General features: G+C 32.1%; 1 protein-coding gene and 1 pseudogene across 2 annotated transcripts in view; one reads left to right on the top strand and one right to left on the bottom strand.

The window, feature by feature from the left end:
* The window catches only part of LOC127733888 (uncharacterized), a 120,451-nt gene that overhangs the window by 86,522 nt on the left and 21,675 nt on the right, over positions 1 to 12,254 (bottom strand). The gene's annotated exons all lie outside the window — the stretch shown is intronic.
* On the top strand, positions 6,745 to 7,719 carry LOC127733886 (omega-amidase NIT2-like; annotated as a pseudogene).

The following is a 12,254-nucleotide window of genomic DNA, read 5'->3' on the forward strand; positions in this document are numbered from 1 at the left end:
GGGTTGCCACTGCCAAACGTTCTTAGTAATTACTTCGTTTCATCGTTGCAGCAGTCTTCTCGTATAACATGGTTATACACCTATGTGTTTCGTTATTAACAAAGCCTGTACATTGTTTATGAAAAAATCAAGTTAAAAAAAAAAAAAAAAGATAAAAATTAAGCAATTTAAATTGTCCTACTTGTTCACTAGGTTTCGAATAACTATTAACATGGAAACTCTTAAGGATTAAAATTTGTTCTTTTAAACAATTAACAATGTCAGTAATCTTTTCCCTATTTAAGCATTGAAAATGTAGAAACAGTTATACATTATACTGAAAACAAAGAAAATAAGATAAAATGTTTCTAGCAACCTAACAAAACATATTGAGTTAACAATTATTAGCAACCTGACAAGAAAAAACAAATTAAATCTTTCAAAACAAATTAAATGTGTAATGTTTCGTTAGTAGTACAGTCTGTCGACAAAAGTAACTATTCACACAATTAAAAAGCTGTTTTGCTGTCATTTATTTTTATGTATAACTTGTCTAGTAAACTATTTATGGAAATATAGGTTCCTTGTTATTTCGGTTCTGAGCTTCCTATGCACACACACACACAATTTAAAAATTAAATAGGTTCATGTTAACGATGACATGGGATGTCTTTTGGCATACAAAAATATCTTTATGAAGAATAGAAATGATTGCTCGCACCCGGCCTTTATGAGTGATCCTAGATCCAACATGGTTACGTCGGAGAAAAGAGGATAACAGTAATGTAAAGTTATATGAGTTTACAATATTTTACTCTTATCGAACATTTACCATGTTTTAAATCTTTCCTGTGCTGTCTTGGCTATATTTGAATATGTAAATATAAAAAGGGAACATCACCATAAATAGTCAAAATAACCTTGAGCATTTTCCGACATATCTACGTAAAGAATGTAGCAATCAAATAAGAATACCCCCCTCCCCAACCACCACCACCACCACCACCACCACCACCACCATCACATATGAAAAGAACACAACAACAAGATAATCGTTCGATAAAGAAACAATTGTAAATACAAAATGCTGCATGTAGCTAAACAAAAATCTAAACAATATATACACTCAGTAACTGATAGCAGTCATTATACAATTTGTGTTGTTCAGTGTCTTTTTGCACAATTCATTCTGTTACCTTTTTTATCATCGGACTCGTACTTGGACTTTTTTTACTGTTCGTTTTCCTGGTGCATTTGATAACTTTTACTGCAAGTTTGTGTTTATTTATTCCACATGGGCTAGAGCTAAGGGATAAGGGTAAGATCTCACAAAACATGGTCAACCAAAACGCATTTTTGCGCATGTCCTTAGTCAGGAACCTCTAGCCTTTTGTAGGTAATTTAGGTTTTTTTTCAAATTTTGGTTTTACTCAATGCGTCCATTTTGCTTACTAGTATACTTTTTGGTTGATGAGCTAGCTTTAGACTCATCTGATTGTAGAATATTTCGCTGCGTTGAAGGCTAGTCGATAGACCTGGACTGTTTTCTATTTTTTAATTGGGGTTGTTGTCTCTTTGACACCTTCCCCGTTTTCCTTATTTATGCGATATCTATACATCTAATGGTTAAATAATATAATATAGTATTAACGTGAAAACAATGCTTTAATGTCATGCATCATCAAAACAATAGGGATTAATCACATACTAAAACAATTAACAAAATCAGTATAATTAATTATAAGGCATGGCCAAATTCATCACAAGCATGAACGAAGGGCAGAAAATGTTTAAAAATTACTCTGGTATAAGCTAGTCATCCTCGCCCATATTTATTAGACATATTTTTTTACTTAAAAGCATGCATGGACGAGAATAATATTTTAGTTTTCAGTTTTCAATTCATGTATCTACGTTGCCTCACTTTAATATCAATAACTATCTGATGAGGAGAACTCTATTGACTTACCACTTTTTTTCTTTTAGTCTCCTCTATTAAAAGAGGAGACTCTTGTAATACACAAAGAGTACATCCTCACTCCCCCTTTTTCACATCCCTTTTGTAGATGCTGATATTGTTTTAAGTATAGAAAAGGCACATTCTCTCTCATCTTTCTCATTTCAAGCATCTCTTTTGAAAAATGGACAGAATTTATGCATACAAACTATTGGAGTTGAAAGAACGTATTCGAAATTATTATAACAAGATTTAATGGTTCTCCAACGCGAAGACTAATTTGCTTTATTTATTATATACTTTGAAGACAAATTAAATACAAATATTTGCAAAAGGTCTGAATTCCACTGTTTTATTCTTTGGAAGAGATATATAATTAGTCAATAAGGATAAATAATCAGTTAATAGGTATATCAACAGGAAAATAAAAATAAATAATTGTAAGATCGAAGTTATTTGGGCAACAACTACCATCCAAAAAATAAAATACTCTGAGAACAGTTTTATATTTTTGCTTTAAAATAATAAACTAGGGTTATTAAGACATGAATGAAATATTGTTCGATTCAGTATGATATAAACAATAGTCGACTTATCAGTTTAGATTCTGTAAAAGTAAGATATACCATTTAATGGAAAAAGTATAAATGCATATACGAATATGTAAAGAAATATAAGGCAAACAATTTTTTTAATGTAAAATGTTCAAAGGTACGCTTTGTTTTAACTTCCCAAAAAGGTTTTAATAATATACAAGTCGTTCATTATCGGTTCATACCACATTCTCTCATAGGTCAATTTAACCTTCAAATATATTTAGTCAAACAAAGGCGTGTAATATAGAAAAATGCCTGAGATACTCTTGTTTGCGATAATTTCTAAAGATTTTAACCCCAACTATTTCTATTAAAATGTTAAGCTGCTTAATTTTCGAACGACACTGTGGTTACTTTAATCCGGTTGCATCAACATTAAAACTATCTGACTACCACCTTATTTTCAAATATCACATTAATAACGGTGTGATGTTTTCTTTTTCACCGTAAATGGATTAACATATGCTGAATTAAAGAAATATATATGTATCAATATAAATTTGGGTAACAAATGATCCCGAGAGATTTTAGGATTTTTACTGATCTTTGGATTTAACTCGGATGTATTTTTTTTCATATGGATTTATGTATATTTGAAAGGTAGGTACTTCCTAGTACATTTCGTATCAGCAATATTGACTATCAAACACATTGAGGGAGAAAGACATGGTTATTGTATACAGGATTAAAAACAACTGAAAATACAATAAATAAACCAAAAATTGAAGTTTTATTAATCCTATCGTTATAAGGTCGACTAATACTGTTTAATACACGGATAAATATAAATAACGATTGAAGTTTACTATTGATCATTTTCAAAATATACTATATTCATCATTTTACCTGCCTGAAGTTATGTTTTTATACAAACTGTATATTTTGTTTCTCTTTTGGAACATTCTTTCTTTTTTTATAATTTTTTTAAAGATGTCCTGATGTTGATATTTGCGCTCAAATTACTTTGACTTTTTTACTTTTATTTTGGATGTGCTATCTATGTATTTATGCATGTATGTGTTGTCTGTATGTTTGTGTTGTGTATGCACCTGATGTGTGTTATTTTTTTAATATCAGTCGGTTAAAGATTTCATAAGAGCTCATATCCCTTGTAATTATGTATATATGCAACCCGACTTTAGATAAAAATTTCTTACTTACTTAATGTTATGCATTTATGTTTTTGTTTATTCATGTTTATTCATTAAGATAGTGAGAGTTTAAATTGTATTGTCGTGTTATTTGTTAAACACTATAATTATTAAGAAGTTAAAGAAGATCAATAATGTTAAAAATTAAATTAAAATCAATACATTTGAAGGATCGAATAAAATTATGTTAATGTTTTTTTAAGAAAACACGTGTCCCCCTTAACTCTTGTATTGTTTATACAATGCATTCGTAGTACAATTGTCTTTTATCACAACTATTTACACGCCATTTTAAAATTTATCTGTAAATAATCCTACACCCCTCAAATTTAAGCAGCTTATCTTTTAAACTTTGTAGCGTCTCAAAATACCGAAATCAATATATATTTATTAAACATGTGTAAATGTGTAAATTTCATCTTTGTTTAAAATACCAAAGAAAATTATACTTTATAATCTATTCGCGAATAAAAGAAATCTTTGATGTGACGTCAGCTCATTGGGCTATAGAGTATTTTTTTACCACCCTATACACAACCATATGAGTTAAGTGATCAGTTGTGTAATCCAATACGGGTAAATCATCCATAAAAGGGAAGCTAATTCACCAACAATAAATTGTGCAACCAATTGGGCTAAGTGGACAGTTGTACAACCCAAAATATCCCATTGCACAACCAAATGGGTTAAATGGACAGCTTGCGCAACCAAATGGGCTAAGTGGACAGCTGCGCAACTGCGCAACTGGCGGCTTATCCCTATTTTACCACTACTTCGATGTAATTATATGCTAATGACTTTACACTGGTATAGCACATGATGAAGAGAAACTGCGAAAAACAGTTGTATAGCAATTTAGAACTGTACCTATGCATTTTTTTCAGTTTAAATGTGGTTATATTGCTTCTTGTTACAAATATCTTAGTGTAATTTTGAATGAATTTTTCGGATTATTCAATAACTGAAAACTAAATTGTTTAAATCAACTAATGGAACACTTGGTGCTATTAAAGCAATATTTTGTAAAATTGGTGGTATGAATTTTGATGTATTTACAAGACTGTATGACTCTTTAGTAAAATCCGTTTTGACTTATGTTACTGATGTATAGGGAATTATTATACATAAATGTATAAATAGTCAAAACAATGCTTGTGATCATTTTGAGGCCTTTTATAGCTGACTATACGGTATGGGTTTTGCTCATTGTTGAAGGCTGTAGGTTGACCTATTGTTGTTACTTCTATGTCTTTGGTCTCTAGTGGAGAGTTGTCTCATTTGCAATCATACGACATCTTTTCTCGGCTTAAGCAAAAGAATCAACAATTTAGCTGCCAGATCTGATATGGGTTTTGTTCTCATGTGATGCTCTATTAAAGGTGAAGTTTTCAAATTATGAATTGTCTTAAATGTGACAATATCAGCATAATAGGCAAAAAGGTTCATACCTGGGCGATTTTAAAAGAGTCGTTATTGGATTATAGTGTTAAAGTTAAGTCGTAAATATAAGATGATTGACAAATAAGCGACACTGGATCTTTCAAGATCCTTTTCACGATAAAAAAAAAAAAGTGGTATCCTATCTTTCACGATCATAAATATTCCAAAATTACCCCACTTCTTTATTAAGCTACTACAAAATAATTTTGAGAGCCATTTGAGACTTCGATATAGAACGACATTATTCAGAGAATAGTAATTCTGTCAAGCATTCATAAAATGAATTAAAAAAAACATGTTTGTTTACATTTTTCTTGTCTTTGAAATGTTGAAGAGCAATCTGCCTTTTGAAGTTTTGTCAAAACGGTGATCTTTTAAACTCGGATATTCTCAGGTACTGATCATAATGTTGAACAATTTTGACAAACACTTCTTTTTGTGGAAAATTTTCCCCTATATTCAATAAATTAGGTTTTCTGTTGACCTTGTATGTGTCTCCTCGATAAGATTTTATTCACGATCCCATACCGGATCTTTCACGATCCCATACCGGATCTTTCACGATCCCATACCAGATCTTTCACGATCCCATACCGGATCTTTCATGATCCCATACCAGATCTTTCACGATCCCATAACGGATCTTTCACGATCTGTCGCAATACTTGGCCACCGTTACTTATTCTTTCACGATCCCATACCGGATCTTTAGACGATCTGTCGCAATAATCGACCACCGTTACTTATTCTTTCACGATCCCATACCGGATCTTTCACGATCTGTCTCAATACTTGGCCACCGTTACTTATTCTTTCACGATCCCATACCGGATCTTTCACTATCTGTCACAATACTTGGCCACCGTTACTTATTCTTTCACGATCTTTTTTCTCCTATATACCGAATGACAGCCGTGGATTACTGCTTTTTATATTGCGATGTTCAGGTAATTGAATAACAAGATAACTATACTTTTTCAGGTTGAACACATTTAAAGTCTAATTCTTTTTGTTGAAATGTTTAACTATTCACAAGTATTTCGTCAAAATTTATCTAAACCGATTCGAACGTTTCGTGGTAGCTTCTTCGCCTAAACTTCGAGATGGTCAGAATTCGACCTGTAACCCAATCAGACAATTGATGCTTTTTACTTATTCGATCCACCAAGCTTATAGAATTAAGTCATCAAGTTATGATTAGTCGATCCGCCAAGCTTATAGAATTAATTCCTCAAACTATGATTAGTCGATGCGCCAAGCTTATATAATTAAGTCGTCAAGCTATGATTAGTCGATCCGCCAAGCTTATAGAATTAAGTCCTCAAGCTATGATTAGTCGAACCGCCAAGCTTATAGAATTAAGTTCTCAAGCTATGATTAGTCGACTTGAATGGGGAAAGGGAGTCCTTGTAACCTTGTGAGCTATAATGTTTTCTTAAATCCTTCAGCTTTTCGGTTTGGTACAAAGCTGGGTATTGGTGTCATCGTCTTATAAGTATGTATGACATTTTACTACACAAATCCATGTTAATAATCGATTCATCAACTTTTTATCAACATCATTTAAATTCATTTTTTTTCAGAATATTAATTAACATTTCAACCTCAACAGTACATAGAGATGACTTTTAAGGTGGCACTTGTTCAGATGGCTGTAACAGCAGTCAAATCAGAAAACATTGAGCATGCGGTCACACTTATTAATAAGGCCGCTAAAAATGGAGCACAACTAGTCATATTGCCAGAATGTTTTAACTCTCCCTACGATACGAAATGTTTCCCAAAATATGCTGAGTCTATTCCTGGACCGACTTCAGATATCTTAGCACAGACAGCCAAGGATAACAATGTCTACATCATTGGAGGTTCTTTACCAGAAATTGATAATGGAAAGGTATATAATACATGTCCAGTCTTTAGTCCGTCAGGAGAACTTCTTACTAAACACAGGAAAATGCATCTGGTTGACATTGATGTTCCTGGGAAAATTCGCTTTAGAGAAGCTGATTCACTAAGTCCCGGATGTGACTTTACTACATTTGATACTCCATATTGTAAAGTCGGCATCGGAGTCTGTTATGATCTACGATTCCCAGAACTAGCACACATTTACGGTGAATTGGGATGTAAATTTCTGGTATACCCAGGGGCATTTAATATGACCACCGGCCCTTCACATATGGAGCCTTTGCTGAAAGCCAGGGCTGTTGACAACGAAGTCTATGTAGCTTTGGTGTCGGGAGCTCGCGATGAAACAGCTTCATACGTTGCATGGGGACACAGTACAGTAGTTAGTCCTTAGGGAGATGTTCTAGCTACTACAGAACATTTGGAAACCATTGTATATTGTGACATTGACCCGGATTTTGTCGACAAGGTTAGAACTCGTTTGCCAATATTATCACAGAAGAGAACGGATATGTACTCAACTGTTGTAAGAAGGAAATTAAAAAAATGTAACCACAGAAGAGACCGCGGATATGTACTCAAAATGAAATAAATATATATACATTTAACCATTGAAGAAACAGGATATGTATACTCAAATGTTATAAAAAGGAAATAAGTAAAAGCAGAACGTAATAGTTTATTTATATGTTTGCACCCGCAGTCATCGACTTATTCCCAACATATTAATAAATATTATAAATATGCCATATTAACCTTAAAACAGAAGAATAGATCTCACTTCCTTGTTATTTTACTAAGCCAGTTGCAATTTTGTGTAAAATCGGGAGCCGTATACACGAAAATACGATGACTTTTCAGTTTAATGATAATTAAGTATATATCATAAATTATGAAAACTTGAGTGTAAAACAAGTCCTTATTTCAAAGTCGGAAATAAGGATTTCAGATATATAACACATGGTCACTTATTCTTCAAATAAAACTATGAAAATAAATCCTTACCTATCCTTGCATTTTTATCAGATAATCAAATAATAATCAAAGCACTGACGTACTGCTAACTCGGATGACCAAAATACCTGATGGCAAGAAAAATAAACAATACAAAATTCAATCCCCATGTAGACTATACGAAGTAATTTGCAGTTGTTTTCTTATGTCCAGTAACAAATATTTGAATTGATTTTACTGAGGACGATAAAATATTTTAACAATTTGATAAAGTTTTGTGGGCACAGAGGGTTGACATCGAATGAGACAACTGAAAGAGCAAGCTGCATGGCACTGTCTGAACGCCGGATGATGGATTCAATTAATGTTAATAAGCTGTGACTATGTATAAAATGTCAAACAGATGCCATCCCGTGAATATGTCTTCCTATTCCTATTCCAACGGGTACATGTCTATTCATATATAAAAAGTAGATTGAACTTTAAAATCAAGCGGGTAAGGTAGGACCAATTCCCCCCTGTATCTATTTCAAAATAGCGTAATTAAAAAACAAATCATTATATCGTTACTAAAATTCAAAGTATCAGACCTCCAAGAGTGTACTTATAGGTTCTTGCAATAATATGGCTAATTCTAAACAGATCATCGGATCCAAGTTATAAAAGCCTGAAGATTACACAAAACCGCAAGAGTGTCAGAATTCCCAAAAAAATTATCCCAAAATTATAAAAGTGGGACTTTCTGATTGAAAAAAAATATTGCTAAATGAACGTTATGTATTGCATTTCTAATACACAATTTTTTATTTTGGTTGTTGACGTCCTCTGATGCAGAATTTTACACAACATGTAAAATTTGTAATTTTGAATCAAAATGCCTACTTCAGCAACATCTAAAGCCGAATTGCATTTTTACAATTTTGTATCCAAATGCCTTAATCGCCAAGATATAGAGCCGAATTGCATTTTTGCAATTTTGTATCAAAATGCCTTCATCAGCAACATCTAGAGCCGAATTGGTTTTATGAATATATGTTAAATTTTTCGAAAATTTTTATAAAGTATATGTGTATATATATATATATATATAAGAAGATGTGGTATGATTGCCAATTAGACAACTCTCCATCCAAGTCACAATTTGTAAAAGTAGACCATTATAGGTCAAAGTACGGCTTTCAACACGGAGCCTTTGCTCACACAGAACAGCAAGATATAAAGGGCCCCAAAAATGATTAGTGTAAAACCATTTAAACAAGAAAAAAAACGGTCTAATCTATATAAAAAACGAGAAACACTTATAAACCACATCAACAAACGACAACCACCGAACCTCAGGTTCCTGACTTAGGACAGGTGCAAACAAATGCAGCGGGTTTAAACGTTATTATAGGCGCCAACCTTCACCAGAACCGAAACAATAGAGTAACATCACAACATAGAAAGACACACTATGAAATATCAACTGAAATGGCTTAACTCAATCAAAAGACATATTAACAAAAACAAGTGAACATACACTGAACGAATACATTTGATCTATGACACAATGTAAATACAAAATTAATAAAACAAGGGGGTTAGATGTAAAACAATACCAGAAAGACAACCATAACCTTGGACAACATGCCGCCAAATAAAATAACGTACACAGGTAAATAAAAATAATTTTATTGCAAGGTATACATGGAGTACGGAAATATTTTTTACAAAATAAATAATTTTGTTGTTCGTAGTACCGAGAACAGAAGTGAAAATTTATCGTCATACCAATCACTTATCAAAGGTGGTATATATTTAAAAAAGTAAGACAAAGCATAACACTAAATAAGTAAACATTAAATCACAAAAATGCATTACAAATTGTATAAACAGGTCAAATTAACACGAAAGTACGATTTGAGCGTACTCGCAGTTAATCTCTTTAATATTTAATATCGACAATTTATTTTTTTTTTTACTCTTCGAGTGACACTAATACAGAGGAAAGTGTCCCTATCACTTCTTTGGGTCTTTCAATTTAGATTTCCATGAGCAATCATAAAAATTATTTTGAAAACATTGACGTTAACTTGCACCTCAATGATAAATGAATCGGTGTTCTGAAACCATCGCTAATAACATGAATATCATAACATGCATAATGAGTATATATTCTATACACAGGAAACTAGTACTTTTTAGACACAAATCCTTATCAGCATTTGACAAAAAGCAATTAAGGAAAGGAGCAGTCCTATTTGAGGTTCTTTGCGTCTACTTAATCCATCATTTCTTCTTTGATAAACTTATTTAATAAGTATGATGTGTATTGCGTATATCAAGAAAGAGTTCAGTACGTTCCCTGACAAAAATGCCGAAATGGCTTTGAGTGGGATCCCGTTTGTTGGGATGATGTAGATGCTGGGGAAACTAGCTTTTGTATCTGTAGTCCGCTGTTATTGTACTACAAGATATCGGGTTAGATGTTTCGGTACCAATATATGAGATATTGGGTTTTTAGTTAATGGATGGGAATCTAGTTCACAGTTCATTCACATCCAAATCGGCAGTCCAATCCAGCAAACATAAACGAATTGGGAAAGTCCAGATTCTTTTAATAGATACCAAAAATAAAATGAAACAGTATTACAAGTTAGTAATTCTAAACCAGAAGAAAATACATCTGCTTGCGTTTGAAAATCCGAACACAGTTCATGTGCTCTCGTTGACATATCCAAAACTGATTCCCCAAATAATTTAACGTTCTTCAAATACCAAATACCGTTGCTTACAACAAAGTTTGTAATGGTCATTTTGTCATCAGAAATAAGATAACGGATTGTTTCCGGTTATCAAAGAGAATTTTTTACCTACCTATTTATCAAATAGAAATATTGAATAACCGTAAGATTTAGGCTCAATCTTGACCATAATTATTGACAAATAAAAATTTAAAATCTAACAAGTGTAAGGTGTAAACAAATATTTCGGTCATTTTAAATATATTGTGAATTTTCGAGATCTTTACTATTAAATAAATTTGATATTAACAGTGGTAATTTCATTCATGATATAATAACACATTCTTGAAAACTGGATTTAATAGTATTCAAATCATTTAGGTGTTAAAAGATTTTTCGAATACTGACGCACACTTAGTAAAATTAAGTGATGACAATGATATTCGTGCATTATTTCAAAAAATAATATTAACTTTAATGTATCAATGATAACAGTTTAACTTTAGTAGTCAGAGGTGTAGATACCCAAAGTCATTGATAATAAGTGATAATTGATCGAAGGATGATGTGACATGAAAATTGACATGTATGAATTCACCATCCGCACGAATGATTCCGTTATCTGATATACTTATGGCTATTTTCTCAACAATTCATCATATGTAACTCAACCTCTATCAGAAATACAATCAAGTACTCCTGACTTCATAGCAAATAACAAATCGTGGAATACAGCGAAAAGTGTGTGCAAGCGCAAGTTTTTTTTTCGGTTGTAAACGTGTTTTGTGCGTAGATTCTCCTAGATAGCATAACTTCGGATTCCTTGTGAAAAGTAGTAATCACTCAAACATAACGAAGATAATCAGCTAGTCAGGATACCCATTCACAAATGAGCATAAAAAAATATTTTTGTTAACTATCTTCGGAGTATGTAATATGCTCCCAATTTATTAAATATTACTGGACTACTACACCTTGGTTGACTTCAGTTTTCTTATTTTTGATGTCAAGAACTCAAAAAATCTTTTAAAGGGCCATAGCTGTTAAATTTATGTTCACCGGATTGAATCAAATTTTCAAATTTGATTTATAAAATACTATACATTAATCCTAACAAAAAGTCTAAAAAAAACAACTTACAATGCGACACTTTATAATTTATCATCATTTCGTGTGCATTTTAGACTAGACGCCATCTAATTATCCATTGAGATGACACCCTAAGAATTCACCAATATGTTTAGAACAGATACTAGATTCGTGCACCATGCACACTTTATATTATTTTCTTGACAAGTATGCTTGAATATTTTTCTTGAAACATTTATGGATATGACGTATGAATGTTTTGCCTAATGCAGTGTGTTTTGTTTATCTCAAAAGTAGTGACAAAGTCTGGAAAATTTAACTATCTAGCAAACCACATAAGGGGTTTGATTGCATGAATGCATTCTTTACCCCAAAAAGTATGCAAACACAAGGTTTTAAATATTGATTTTCGTTTCATTTGTTTATTTTCAAAATGGAAAAAAAACTTGAAAATAAA

The sequence above is a fragment of the Mytilus californianus genome, unplaced genomic scaffold, assembly GCF_021869535.1.
Source record: "Mytilus californianus isolate M0D057914Y unplaced genomic scaffold, xbMytCali1.0.p SCAF_3, whole genome shotgun sequence".
NCBI lineage: Eukaryota > Metazoa > Mollusca > Bivalvia > Mytilida > Mytilidae > Mytilus > Mytilus californianus.